This window comes from Pieris brassicae, chromosome 7 (assembly GCF_905147105.1).
Source record: "Pieris brassicae chromosome 7, ilPieBrab1.1, whole genome shotgun sequence".
Lineage (NCBI taxonomy): Eukaryota > Metazoa > Arthropoda > Insecta > Lepidoptera > Pieridae > Pieris > Pieris brassicae.
The window spans coordinates 3,096,522-3,112,486 of record NC_059671.1 but is presented as its reverse complement, the minus strand read 5'-3'; the positions used below and the strand labels follow the sequence as shown (position 1 = coordinate 3,112,486).

Genomic DNA, 15,965 nt, shown 5'->3' with positions numbered 1-15,965 from the left:
ATTTGAATAAACGATCACAGTATTGATAAGTAGCACATAAACATGGGCTACGTTTAAATGTCTAATTTTAACACACAAATATACAGTGTATATTCTGAAACTACATAGTAATTATAATAATCAAATATTGATAAATAACTAAGTAAAATATAATGTTTGGTTCCCGTGACAGAGTACCTTGCTGGCAGCATTTCCTCACTGTATTGCGATACTTATTCGTCAAGCGAAGAAATATGATGTGCTTTGATTATTCTATTTGCATAACAATACCCTTCTTATATTATTTTATTAATGTATTATTTAATTATGAACACAAAATTGCCAACTGTCCAAAAGACAAATTGTTCGGCTTTCGCTTCTAAACAGATCTGAATTGTGCTCGTGAACAATTGTTCAACTCACGAATTTTCCTGCACTCGTCCGGTAAATAATGGAAATGGATCGTAACATTTTTTGGACGAAAATTTATTGAAGATACTTCAACTGATAAATCTTTCAAGTGCATGTATGCATGAATGAAGCGAGTTATTTAATTTGTCTGGATGCAGTTTAACTATTCAAATGTAGCTGGACTTTTTGGATAATTTAATAATCGAACATTCAATAAATGACCAAATCAATAAACAAACTTTTCCCAATTATATGTTTTCTATGGCAATTATTTAATATTTTTCATTTGTTTACAGATAATCATAACGGGAAGACCAACTCTTTTGTAAGTAGTAAGAAACAATTACATCTTTTATTATATACATCTTATATATATATATATTACTATTATTCAGTGGATGACATATTTAAAACAATAAACCTTGATGATTTTCGCTTTGACTCTCTGAATACTTTATTTTTAGAGCAGCGGTTTACCAAATTCTTCTAGCAAAATTATTACCACTGTAACTCTGATCGTTTGTTTTTGTACGTATGCACAATTACACCCATTCGGACTATTTACACTAAACGCTTTTTAATTAATTTCATTTTATTTTTCAAAACTATTAACGCTTACCTTATTGTTCATTGATTCATTCGCGAAATAAGTGCGTTGTAGGTGCTTAGATATTTTTTCTTTTTAAACCTTCTGTCTTTGAGATTACTGATTAGAATTTAGGTAAAGCAATACTTTAACGGAGTTGAGTACAAGATTATATTTGGTAAACAAACATACACACACAAACAACATGTGTGCGTGTAATAGTGTTCGCACGTAAGAAGTGAAACTTCTTTATTTTTAAAAATGATGTACTATATGCAATTTTACAGAAATTGGTTAAACTAAGTTTAACAAAAGGCTTTTATTATCATAGATTTTTTACCTTATTACTACGAAGATTAATTGACATTTAATTTGATTGATTAATTTTAATATAATTATTACTATCATTGTTATCGTTATTATATATTTTTTATTATTAATGGCTTCAAATCATTTCGAAGAGATCTTCGAATCATCCATGGTAGGGACAAGAAAAAGATGGCGCGTAACGGAAAAATGTGACGGTAAATTTTTTTCCAACGCCGATAAAGAAATTTCATTTCAAAAACTTCTCATTTTGTAGCGTATACGCACTATTTAAATAGAGTGAAAGTTTATAGTAAACGTAAAAAAAACTCGGACCTATTTTACATCAAAGCCTGACCTCACTTATTATGTGCAATCGCCCGAAGCACTGTCTGAGTTACCTAGAAACACCTGAAAAGAACTTTATTAGAAAACATTGAACCACTCCTACATCTCGACGAGTTGTTACAATATTCATGAACTCAAGGATTATTGCATGAAAGTTGCACCGCGTACGTTTCATTCATTACATTCCATTCTTCCACTAACCTATTAAAAATTCAAGTGAAATACATTTTTAAAACGTATTTTGCTCTCATATGAGACCATACAGAAATTATAATATTTCCAGAGTTTTAATATTGCGAAATGTATTATAATATAACGTTTATTAGTAATCATAACAATCAAATATACAGTATTTACAATATTTTTAAGCTACAGCTTTTATTACTAATAAATATAATTAAAAATAACAATAAGAAAACTAAAACAAATTTAAAAATTTTGTTCTGGCAGCTTTTCCTCGATGTATTGCGATACTTATTCGTTGAGCGAGAAAAGCAAGAGCTCTGAGTTCACCGGTATCTGCCAGGCGCCAACTTTAATCTTTAATTAGCGCCTGTGCACTTGAACTCCAAGGTCCAATTATTATATATTAAGATTGAAACTTCTTTATAAACCCTTCATAAAGAGAGACGACGACGAAGACACTTTCCATGAGACATGTCGGGTTTGGGACGATATGCTTTTTTTCTTACCAATGTTTTTCTTAGAACATATTAGATGAACGATCCTTGGCACAAACCATAAATTAAGAATACCTGTAATTATACCTACACAAGTGTACCGTAAGTGTTTGTTTCTTCTTTTGTTTTCCGTGTATTTACTACAAACAAGAATTAATTATTTGATGTAGATAGTACAAAGGCTGACACGGTCTATAGCGTAATAATGTTTTACAAATAATTACCAAAGTGGTGTTTTCCAACAGTTTTTATACTTAACCCTAATTAAAATTATATTATTTGAAGTGCGAGAATCCACGAAAAAACATATACAGATATTTTATTACAATAAAATTTCCTTTTGACGTAATATATACCAGTATAAAATTGTTTTATAGTTATTCAAATATAACATAAAACGTACAATCGCATCGCATAGGGAAGCTAACTAATAGTATGGTATTAATTAAATGGCTGTTAATAGCACCATTAGGAGAATATGCGAAATTTATGTATTATTGCTTTATTATCAATCTCTTTATGAGATAACATTTGATTGTGGACGAAATTATGTCGTACTGTTATACCCATAAGATGTAAACCTTAATGCTAACACAATACTAAAGACAGTCATGTCATCATAAGTAAAAGGAGATAGATACGATTAGTTTGGTAGCAGTTAGTCTGCTCAGAGATCTTATCCAGAACGGTTGTTTTATTCAATCCTAATTACGAGTTTTAAATCTTGTATTTGTATTAGTCATTTCAAGTTATTAAATATAGATAATTAAAATAAGTTTTTTTTTAAAAACTTGAATCCACAAACTCTTATAACAGTACGTCAATGTCATGTTAAACGTGTACGACATTTCTGAAAATAGTAAACTTTTCATAGCACATTCATGTCTGCAAGTTTAGCTTCACTGCCTTCTACCACATTTACCACGGACAGTTTTCAGAAAAGTTGTTCGGATGAATACCTGCAGCATAGTTTCACCATCAGACGTCAAGCACAATACAAAATTCACACAACTGTGGAATTTTCACAACTGGGCGATTTTTAATTCACTTTTTGCCGCGCCACCAGTATACCTGCTTATTGAAGTATTTCCGACCCAATTCGACTTAAGGTCTTTCAAGGACCGTGCCAATTCTTAAAATGCCGGAAATGCAATCGTGAGCCATCTGACATTGAGTGTCCATGGGCGGCGGGTGGTATAATATCAGCTAAGCCTCGTGCCCGTTTGCTACCTATTCTATAAAAAAAATGTTTTTACGCATGAATCATCGCCCGGAAAACTATGATGAAAAGAAAACCAGGCTTTCCAATTTGAGTAGTCTTCAACTTCATAAGTTCTCGGCTTCAAATCCTGGGTAAAAGGATGAAACTCCATGGTAAATGCGATAAAAGAGGCAGAGTGCATGGCCATTACTCATATAAAAATAATACAGCGTACGTAAAAATAAAAGCGAGAAAGTAGGCTAAGATCTAGCTCATGCCGAAGTTTTCAATGTCACGGCTTTGTGTTCTATACCCAAACACAAAGACATACGGGTCAGTTAAAAGCCTACATCGACCTTTTGTTGGGCATTAGTATCTTTGTATGACAATAGTTTCACTTGTACAGTATTTACAGTGGTATTTCTTTATGAATACAACTAACTATTTTATTTTGTGATAGAAAATAAATAAATCAGTGGCGCTACAACCTTTTGAGGTCTGGGCTTCAGATTTCTGTATCTGTTTCATGATCATTTGGCAATCTAATAGGCATGTGATCAACCTGACGTGCTCTTTCCTCACGATGTTTTTCTTCACCTTTCGAGCAAATTGTTAAATTCGCACATATATACATTGGTGCACTGCCGGAGGAAAATACTACCTGGGATGCTCTTAAAGCTTAAATAAAAGTTAGGCAGTTAAAAACTTTAAAATCAAATATTTCGTTTATATCCGACCGTAAATACATTTATGGATATTAATTAAAATATAAAACTAAATTTGACCTTTTTCATTTGTATTCATGTCGCGCGTTTTATGTTTTTATGAATTGTGGGTCACGATTATTATTCTTGTGATACAGTCATTTGTGTATGTGTTCGTTCTGATAAAAACAATCTAATAAAAACTATTTCACTAAGTGTTTATAATTAATATTAATTTGGTAATGTCACAATATATATAGTGACAAAATCATATAATTACTGACTATAATGATTCATTATGTCTCGCAATATTTATTTATTTCCTATTTTTACAGTAACTATACAATAGAAAACTAAACTAAAAACATAAAATCTAAACCATTTTATAACTAATTATAAATAATGCAGTTCTTGTGAATTCAGCCAGTGTGCAAATAAAAACATCTGTTTCACAAGCAATAATATTTGGGGTGCGCAAGACACGCGTAAATGGTGCTTCTCTGAGTAAGTTCGAGGCACTGCCAGCAATTGCGATCGCTTACCACGCCAAGAGTGGTTATTTGGCACACGCAGCCCCAGTCTCTCCAACATTTCCGCATTATATATCTTACCTCTAAGGACCTTAAAAAAATGTAATGTGATAGTAAGGTCCGTCCTACGCATATGTGGTAGAATATGCGAAGTTAAGGTACTACCATAATATTGTTGTACCACATTCTTAGAAATAAATGTATTGTATTGTCTTTGGTTAACATAGCTATTACAGATTGAAAGAATACTAATTTTTACCGGTTTTAAGCTATTTGTATTATTATAAACTTATAATTATTTACATAATTTTAAATTTAAATTTTTCCGACGTTTCGCGTGCTTTACTGCGTGCGTGGTCACGGTGACTGACAAATAGCTTAAATCCGGTTAAAAATTGTTTTCTTTCAATATATATATTATTATTACAACTACTACTCTATTGAGACAAATATTTAAAGTTTCTGTATGTGTGTGTATAGATTATACTGGCCTGAGGTAATTAATTAATATTGCAAGACAAATTTTACGTTTTTAACTTAACATTATCCAAAAGTAGCCCACAATTATTCCTGTACCAAACCCTTACAAGTATTTCGCTGATTTCAGTTAAGCAAGGGTTCTAAATCAAATGTGCTTTTGTCCTCGCTTGATCTGAATCGCTCCGAACAGAATGTGGGAGGAACATTGCATTGCAAATAGGAGATTATTTAAATTACAATTCTAGCCGGCACTTACTGGCTTAGTTTTGTCATTAAAGGAAAAAGGCAAACGCTGTTTATTTCGCTTTGTAAACGTTACCGTTTTGAGTCAAAAATGGTGTGGGAAGTATAAATCTTTTAAAGAAAACACTTTATTACTCGATTGAACCTATGTATTATTATAAACTTATAATTATTTTACATAATTTTAAATGTATCCCGACGTTTCGCGTGCTTTACTGCGTGCGTAGTTACGGTGACTGAAGACAAAAGGTGATGAATGTTAAATAGTATCACAGCTTTAGAGAATGTTTTATTATCTGTATTTATTTCCCCGGAGTTGATATCGACTAAAAGATGACGGGTTTTTGCATAAATGACTCACGGTGTCCTCTATAGAGGATTCAACACCTTTCTTCAGTCACCGTGACCACGCACGCTGTAAAGTACGCGAAACGTCGGGAGAAATTTAAAATTATGTAAAATAATTATAAGTCTATAATAATACATAGCTTCAATCCAATAAAAAAATGTTTTCTTTAAATGTGTAAAAGCTATGTTAAAAATAGGCAATACTATTATAAATCTTAGAAAGATCCCGGCTTTCTAGTAATCAATATGCTTTGTATTCAGTATAACAGCACGTATAAAATGCTAGTAGGCTTGCCGAGGTCAGTGCGTCAAGTTTATTTACTGAGACTCGAGCCGACGGGTTTAATGCCATCATACGGAAAAGGGTGTCATCCTTGATGCATTGTGTTAGGCATGGCACCAACGGTATCCTGAATGTGTTGATTAAAACGAACTTAACTTATGAAAACCTTAAACATATATATATAACTTTTTTAAGTATCTTAAAACGTTGGTCTCTCCATCCTCTCCATGCCCTTATACTACTACATATGGATATAATCTGAAATAAGGAAGTTAATAGTATAATTAATCAGCAATTTAAGAGTACAATTACTTAAAGAAAACACTTTTTCAACGGATTGAAGTTATGTATTATTATAAACATATAATTATTTTACATAATTAAGTACCATTACTTTTTCACGTTATTTCACGCAATAATTTACGATAACATATTGATAAATCAATCTTGATAATAGAGATCATATAGTTTCTGAATTGTAATATCGTAGAAGAATTTATATATGTCACCGTAAAATTGTAACTACCATTGAGTGGTAATCTCGATAATTCATAATCTCGAGAGATTATGAACTGTCGAAAAATTGTAATTTTTACAATTTAACGTATTATTATTCGGTAGATTGTAATCTATCAAAGTGAAACCGTCAAATTACAATCTTAAAATTGTCAAATTGTCAACATTTCGAAGGGTGTACCTGATTGCGGTATAGTAGGAAAACAAATATTTCAAAGTATTTTTCTTTCAAATATATTATTTATATTTAAATCACAATTAAGAACCTGTTAGTTTCAGCCTGTTAACCACCTGTTCTCCACTGCTAGACTTAGGCCTCTTCCCTAAGTCAGAACGAACGAAAAGTGCTTAATGATGACTAGAACACACGAAGATGTCACCTAAGACCCGCTCAATATTGATTGTCGCTGCCCCGATCACAGAATACTTATGTAGGAAAAATAACATCGCTCATATGACCACCGCAGCTTCGTTTACAGGCTATCATCCGAACATCAAATTTTTTTCAGTCCGAATATTGCGCTTAAGGTCTTGAACTGTCCGGGGAGCATTCTCATATAGTTTTCCTTTCAAAAATCCCCAAAGCAAATAGTCAAGAAAGGTGTTAAATCGCACAATCTCGAGGGCCAATTTACATCACATAAAATTATGCGGTCTTGAAATTTCTCGTACAATAAGACGATTGTTTGGCGAGATGTGTGAGCCGATGCTCCGTCCTATTGAAACCAAAGGTTGTCGACAACAATACGATCCAATTGTGGCCACACGATTGTGCTAAGAAGTTTAGCCGAGAACCGTTTATCTGAAATTAAAGTTGGAAGTTGTGACTTTTACATGCCCAACCCATATTAGCTAATGTAGGTGCATCCGTTTGAACCCGGTTTCAACCGCATTTTACAAAGGTTTAATAAGAGACGAGGAAAGGCGCCTCAAAGCACAAAGAAAGACAGCTTTTGCTGCGGGTAAACCTCGTTACTCGAAAAATATCATTGAAAATGTAAATATAGAACTGGAAAGTTCGACTTGGAAATTTTTCCTTGAAAAATTATAAACCTATGAAACTTCAGACTTTCCTATCGGCTTTTAAAACCCAAAACAAAACCAAAAGCAATGCCTTTTGTTAACAGGAAATAGGTTCCGAAAGATTTGCGCTAATTATTTGCTGTTAAATCGTTATTCTAACATACTATTCGTTCGTTTTGTGGTTGTTGTAGATGGCAACATTTTTTACTAAGTTCTGACTTTTAAAAAGAAATATAATCAAATACTACTTAATACTAATAACTTAACTAAGCGCGGACATACAACGACCAATATTGGAGCCTTTACTTGTTTTAGCTAACGCGGAATATGGTTAAAAGTAGTATTAAGAATATCCATAGTGCATAATCTCCTGTATCATGAGTATATCCCAGATATACACCTTCGAGTCCGTATATGTACTCACTTTTACACCATCACATCATATAGCCGTATTCGATATTACTTAGTTAAATGTATTCAATATTTTTTATTGTATTTATACTTTTATAAATGTTTAAATATTATGTATTTCATCTTTGGCTATATCTTTAGTATAATTGTTTTTTTGGTTAATAATCTATATCAGCTAGGTATATAAATACGAAATAATTAAATTAAACTTTAAAAACCGCTACGTACAATAAACAACAAAGACTTCAGAAATAAACTCTCCGCAAAATAGACCGTCTTTTGTTATTTTTACAGAGCAACAATTCTAATAACTTAGAAGCTTACGTGAAGCCAATTGAAACAATATGTTATATGGTATGCGGTTTCAATTGCATTCTCAATAAATATTGATGCTACGTGGCTTTGTAGTGCCCCTTGGTGAGTGATTTAGTAGAAAAAATTACTATATTTGTTACCAGTTTAGACGGATTCGTATTATCTCATTATAAAAAAAGTTTTCATTATAACAAGTATTAAAAGCGATTAAATCTTCCAGACTACAAAACTAAAATCGATATATATATACTATTCTCAATTCTTAACCATTAATGCACAATTTGTGATGATCGGTGCAGCCTTGAGGTTTGGTATGGCTCCGTTGTGTCAAAAACATATTGGCTTTGACATCCCGAGTCATACCTAACGCTAAGTTTCGGCTTTATTCGCCGTGGAGAGTGCAGTGATAGAGGGAGTAATATGAATAAAACGGAAATATCTACCTGCCCTTGTAAAAATTCGAAAAAGGAGAAATAAGGCTTCAGACTTCTGTATAATAGATACATAGAAGCCTAGACCTTAGCCTAGGCCTAGCGTTGTCTGTCTTTAAATTCTCACTGGTTGATTATTTCTCTCATAAGCTTAAACTTTATAGAGATACTAATACCCTTGGTGAAATATTATAATACCCGAGATTTTCATTGATATTCATGAACGAACGAACCGTGAAAAGTAATATCGAATTATGCCAAAAAATGACAATTCTCATCTCGTTCGTACTTGAGAAGTATACTCATTTTTATGAATATCTACTTACAATAATATTGATTTTATTGAATTATTCATAGAGTTTCTTCTGCGTAAAAATAATGTGAGTTTTCGTTTTTGTGTGGTTATTGACACAAAATGGAAATTCGTTTGAGAATTCTTTAAGAGATAGGAGACAAACGAGCAGGCAATCTCGCATCTTCTACTGCGGAGAGTGTTCAGAGGACATATTTGATTGGATTAATAAATGTAGCTGAATTTTATCATCGGACGTCAAGGCGTCTGAAACGACGAATACAAAACCCGTATCACCTCGACGTCCGTCATTCCACCACTGAACGTTTTGAGGCAGTTTTTGCGCCCCACCATCATGTGGAACCAGCTGCACACTGAAATATTTCCGAATCAATTGGAATTTTGCATTCCTTCCAAGCTTTAAAATATTTGATATACATTTAATAACATACAATATACTTAATTTTGCTAACAAAGCTTTTAATTCAATTACTAGCACAGTTGGACTTGTGTTATCAAAATTTCAAATAGATGAATAAAATGATAACATTAAAATATAGAATAGGGGAAAATTTTTAAAATTTTAAGAGCTTGCCAATACTACACTTGATGAGTATAACTTTGACTTTATTTTTAGATTACTTAAGTACCTAATATTATCGATAATTATTCAACTTGCGGCAAGGTTTTAAGACTACATTTTCACTTTGTACAATCTTCACATTTTTCAATCAATACTTTCACACAATCTCGTGGGGATAAGATATGTAGCAATATATGGAGTCAGTTTTTCGCACTTAATTGTTTAATAAACCTATCGCAAGGGTATATTAAAGCTAAATCAATATGTAAATAATTATAAGTTAATAATAATACATAGCTTTAATTCATTCAAAAAGTGTTTTTCTTAATAGCTAAATCATTTGTTTATTTACTTAACAAATTTTACTCCGGATTCTAAACTTATAACGTGCGAAACATATTCAAAGGAAATCATTGAATCAAGTTTGGGAAACCGTATGAGCATGTTAAGTTGAATTCAAAGTGGAATTAGGTCTGTGCAAATCACATGTCACTGCTATATATAATATGTACTTGTGAACTTCACTCAAATCGCTCAGAGAATTTATTAAAAGGGGTAGATAAGTTTCGTAACGATTTAAATTGCTGTACACACCCAAATGCCTATTTTTATATGGCTGAAAGTTGCACCACGATGTATTCAAAAAAATTATTAATTTATATTAAATTATCAAACTGTTTCCTAGAAGTTACAGATCACTGTCGTGTAATGCTTTCAAGTTGTGATTAAATTTTTGAAGCAAGGTTCCTTGTTTTTGTAAGTTTGACAACAATTATAAACTTACTTAACTTATTAATAAGACAATATTAATGTTCAATCAGACCTGAATATGATATTATGAATATTAATATAATATTTGCATGTCTATTTTTATATGGCTGATTGTGCGGATTTTTATAAGTGACCGATCTAAATTTACTACTTTTTTGCAAATAAATGATTTATTTATTGAAACAATTATTGTTTTATCGTGAATCTTGGCAAAGATATTCGTATATGTGTAACAGCTTTAGTAGTAACTAGGTATTAATTGTTTTATTAATTACGTGATAGTGAAACATCTCAGGTTATGATTTGTTGTTTTTGTATTGGTTTTTGGCATATATTTGTTTTACTTACATAAGTTACAATAAACAAAAAGAAAGGAATAACGTAGCAATAACGGTACTGATGTTTTGAAGAAACACAACTCGTATATCAATATATGTTTATAATATTGTACGTATAATAACGTTATTTCAACATATAAATGTCTTTTTAAAAACCGCTTCAAATTTTTTGTAGTCCTAGAAAGTTGAAATAAATTTAAATGTGAATTCTAAAATTGCAGTTCATTTTATATACACATGAATAGAATTAATATTAATTAAACACGTCACAATTTTCCTTTTATTAATAATTCTATTTTGTCTACAGCGGTGAATTCACGTCCATAAATTTATTAATTTATGCAAATTTTATATTGAAACCCGATTATACAAACAAAAATTAATTTTCCCAGTTTGAATTGGCTTATGCATTTTTTTTTTTGTATTATGGCAATAATTTTAACGTTATGCCAGTGGATTATTGTATAAGGGATTATGAGCTTACAAAGGTTTTTATAAATGGAATCTTGCTGTTAGTAAGACTGCTCGAAGTGCCTTTACATCTCAGCTCAGCTCGGGCTGTTTTGGCAAGTGTAGCACCGAATGGGCGGTTTTCCCGCGACAAGCGCAAGGTCTTCTGCAAGACTCGGACCTCGGCTTGGGCCGTCGCGGGGTCAATGGCCTGTAAGGGCAGGACGGAAGCTCACTGGAGTTAGGGATGTGCGAAGTAAAGATCCAGGTAAAAAACGCCTTCACCGGGAAAGGCGTTTTTTTACCTGAATCCGTTTCTGACTATTAATTGCCGCGCGGCTAAATGCCGCGTAAGCGAAGTTTTTAATAAAAGTTCTTGAGGTATAATCTAGTCTTAATCAATGTTAAAAATTATTCATACAAAAAATGATGTTACACAGATCTTGTCTTTATTTCATCTCTTAAAAGAATTAATTGTGATTATTTTAAGCTGTAGACGAAGAACGATACAGGCCTAGAAGAAACCTATTACCATCCTGCGTAAAATGAACGCAAAATCTAGTTTAAATAGAAGGACCAAGAAACCAAAGTTCTAATCCAAACGAATATTTAAAGAAATTAATATGTCACGTTGACAGATGACACTTGACAACAGATACTCATAGAAATAATGGCTTATTCGTTATATGATGAAACATAGACTATAGATTATATAGAGTGCTTCATATTGATGAAGCATTGTAAGGCACTCGTGTTAAATGGAGCGTTCACACGACTCTAGGAGGCATCGACATGCATTACAATGTCCATGTGTCTGTCACAACGCTCGATAGCGCACTACAATATCATGTAAGCTTTGCTATAAATCATATATCGCCGTAGTACCGATATTGTACCTACGATGTGAAACAGTTTATAAAAAATTGTCTTCGGGCCTGTAAATTGTGCGTCATACATCAAATTCTACATATATGTGCGCATTTAACGGGCGTGCGGTGAGGAAAGTATGCTTTAGATCCAAAAGAGTCTCAGCCACACGAGGCTGATGACCACACATACACAAATCTTTCATCGCATTTGTCTCTCTTGAACATCGTAACGTATACGTATTCAAGTGTCTCATTTATTTAAATATTATACATGTTTTATTTGTGGTATATTTAGTGATTCATTAATCACATCATTATACATTCTTTCTAGAACTACCAGCCAGGTAAACAGCTGAGAGACTATTGTTTGCAACATTGTCATTGACACCAATTGACAGCTATTTCCGATACCTCAAATCCGGACGTTGAATCTACTATTTGTAATAGCAAATTATACATCTTATCTCGGGCTCGGAGATTTCGATTTAATTCAATTTCCGGTTGCTACAGCTTCGGCTAAAGGCCTCCCACTTGTCTCAAAAAAAACTATAATCAATTCTCCTCGTCCGTTTTATGGCAGAAACTATAAATTTTTAACATTAATAAATATTTGGATTCGATATAAGTCAAAGACATATTTTTGGGTAACTCTATCAGCATTGAGTAACTCTATCAGCATTGTGTAACTCTAGCAGACATAACATGGTCAGTGCATCTTACGTTAACTTAAAAAAACGCGAATTAACATTTCAATCTTGACAATCTACAAGTAATTTAACCTTTTCATTATTTTGTTCCACATTTTCACTTTCTGCGTTAATATTTCACTTCTGTAGCTTCCGTTCACACAATAGCTGGCATCGTTTATTATTCATCCACTAAATTTTCACCACGATTATACGTTTCAACAGTTTCATGCCTTTGCGAACTACATATTGCTTCTACGAAGATCGTTTAAATTCTCGGTAGCAAAACCTATTTAACTAAGTTGATATTTGCTAAAATATTTGGCCGTGGCCTCGGATGTTTGTCTACCTTGAGTAACCAAGTATTAGGTGGGCTAAAAAGTTCGCTAACATAGAAAAATACTTTTTTTTAATTATTAAATTTAATGTTTATTTTTCGATACAATTTGTCTTTAGGCTCAAAATAGGCTTCAGTTTCATCGATTACCATTAGTTATCCACTCATCAGCGAAAAGTCTAGCGACCATACTTCTGAGGTCTGAGAACAGCTTAGCTTTCTGAGCCGCACCATAGATTTTTGAGTTCTAGACATGCTGTTGCGGCAAGCTTATATACATAGTAGTTATATATTATATAGTTTGCTTATATGAGCAGAACATAGAAAAATCTCAGTGCATAGTTTCAACGTTGACCTCGATGTTAAAGGTCGCGTGTTTTACCGATGGACTGACTACACAGAACAATTCGAGAAACTCTACTAAACCCCAGATAAGTGCTACTTTACATTCACGAAGAAAATTTTCTATTTTCTATTCAAAGAATGATGACATGATAACATTATGTATTTATTAGAGAAGTTATTATAAGTTCATTTTGTATAGAAGTATATAAAAAACAAAGCTTACTAGATGATAAAATTTTATTAATGTAACATTTTTTAAATATATCGGTACAATTGTCATAATGTTTAATTCGGCTATATTATATATAATAATTAATGTATTAGTACATTAATTTATGTTATCAGTATTATTTTAATTTTATGTTAAAAAGATATTTTTTAATAATAAATGCATCTTAAAACAAATATATTATATATACACTATTAATATCGGCTTACAGTCATTTTCACCAAAACAGTTTTGACGCTATGCCTTTGAACTCAAGTGAATCATAAAGGTCCCTGCAACACCAGCCAGGTCCTAAATAATTATATAATTCTAGGATAGATTCTAGGCTAGATATTGGCTTTCATCCTTTTGTATATATACTTCGAAAATATTACATTCAAGGTCTTGGAACTATTGGGAATATTGGGTAGACGAACATTAAAGCATTTAAAGAAAAACTTAAAATATTACGAGAATTAAACCTTGTTTGAGTATTTGATTTATTATATATGGCAGCATCTTGTGTATAGCGAAAATAATCTACGTATAATACTAAAAACATTAGATAAAAAATTTTCGCGAGTGACATTTAACTTGTGCCAAAGACAATGAAATGTCTATGTTTACGCCATATAATTGGCGCCAGTAACTAACAATGTCAAATAGATTTAACCACAATAAAATACATAATATATTTTAATTACTATAAAGTAAATATATATTCATAAAAAATTTAGCGATATATTGTTTGGTTACTTAGCGCTTTATTTCAATACACAATTTATCATTGTCACCGAACATCGCTTCGCGCATTATGTTATATTAAACCACAGTTAATTTATCAAAGATTAAACCCTTGTATACAATAATTCCTCAACAATATTAATTATACACTGTATTTAATAACAAAGATTACTGCAAAGCATAAAATGGACAACTTCTAGGTATGACTTTCGCTTGTATTGGCGCTAGGCGAACAGCATTGGGTTCAAAGGCGACTTTCATCCCTGAGGTCGTAAGTTCGATCCCCAGCTATACACAAATGGACTTTCTTTCTTAGGCACATTCAACATTCGCTCGAACGGTAAAGGACAACATCGTGAGGAAACTGGCTTGCCTTAGAGACAAATATTCGACAGACTATATCAGGCACAGTGTGGAAACTCAATTGTCGCTGACACATTCCGCAAAATTTTGAAAACATTGGCTAGAGGTCGCCATTACTCGCTAGTATCTATTTGACGTAGTAGGTTCTGTGATATCCCAGATCGTTGATATGAAGTAAATTCCTTATTGCACTCCTTTATTAGTAGAGATTCCAATCTCTATTGCATTTCTCATGTAAATATCGACTAAGAATCTTTGAACTACGTTAACTGTGGAATTTGGTTTAAATATAATAAACATTATTTTATCTGTACTATAAAGAAATTTGTGGGATCTTAAAATAAAAAGACTTATTAGTTGTAGTTGGATTGGCAAAGTGAGTGAAAAAACGGTCGAATGAAAACATTTTTTAACAAACGTTGATTTAATGATATTGCACGAAGACGGGTCGACTGCAATGTTTCTAGATTTTTTCCACTAGTTAGAGAACTTTTCAGCAGGCTGTAATATGATTTCTGACCGTTTCAGGAGAGGGTCAATTACATATTAGAAAATTGTAATTTCCATAATGTTACCCTAGTTTTCAGGAAGCTGAAACCTTTTTTCAGTCGGTTTCAGAACATGTGTAGTCGAGTGGTGCAGTTTTCAGGAGACCCGTTTTCAGGCGTTTTCAGGCCTAGGTATACCCCTTTGATGAAGGAATATTCTAGACCAAACTTTCTGGGTGTGAGACAAGGACGAAATGATACGAGAGAGAGAGAGATTAGATCAGAACTTTCTCGAAACTAGACTGAGCACTCTAGAATGCCGTACGACAAGGACAGAGCAACGTGCGAAAGAGACAAAGAGTGCGGACGTTCTAGAATTGTGCAATCGCTACTCAGTAGCAAGCCCGCCTAGAGAGTTCTCGAATATTGTTTAGAATTATTCCCAGGGATATATAAGCGAGCCGAAACGCGACTAGTGACCTTTAGTTTTGAAAGCGATAACAAGAGAGAAACACCGAAGCGTTAAAGTGCGAATAAAGTGATTACAAGTGATAAAGTAAGTAAAGTGTGCGTAAGTGAAGTAATAAGTGATTGTTTTGTGTGTGTAATTAGTGCATCTCTGCGATTAATTTGTACCCATAAATTCCTCATTAATTTTTCTAGAAATAAACCTTTGAAGAAATCTACGGCATTTTC

At 32.5% G+C, this 15,965-nt stretch overlaps 1 protein-coding gene across 3 annotated transcripts in view; it reads left to right on the top strand.

Annotated features, from left to right (window-relative positions):
- Window positions 1-15,965, top strand: part of LOC123711848 (CD151 antigen) — a 167,360-nt gene that overhangs the window by 133,948 nt on the left and 17,447 nt on the right. For all 3 annotated transcript variants that reach the window (XM_045664686.1, XM_045664685.1, XM_045664683.1), the window contains one exon: window positions 687-715. The gene's annotated coding sequence lies outside the window, so the exon portion shown is untranslated. The remainder of the gene's footprint in view (window positions 1-686; window positions 716-15,965) is intronic.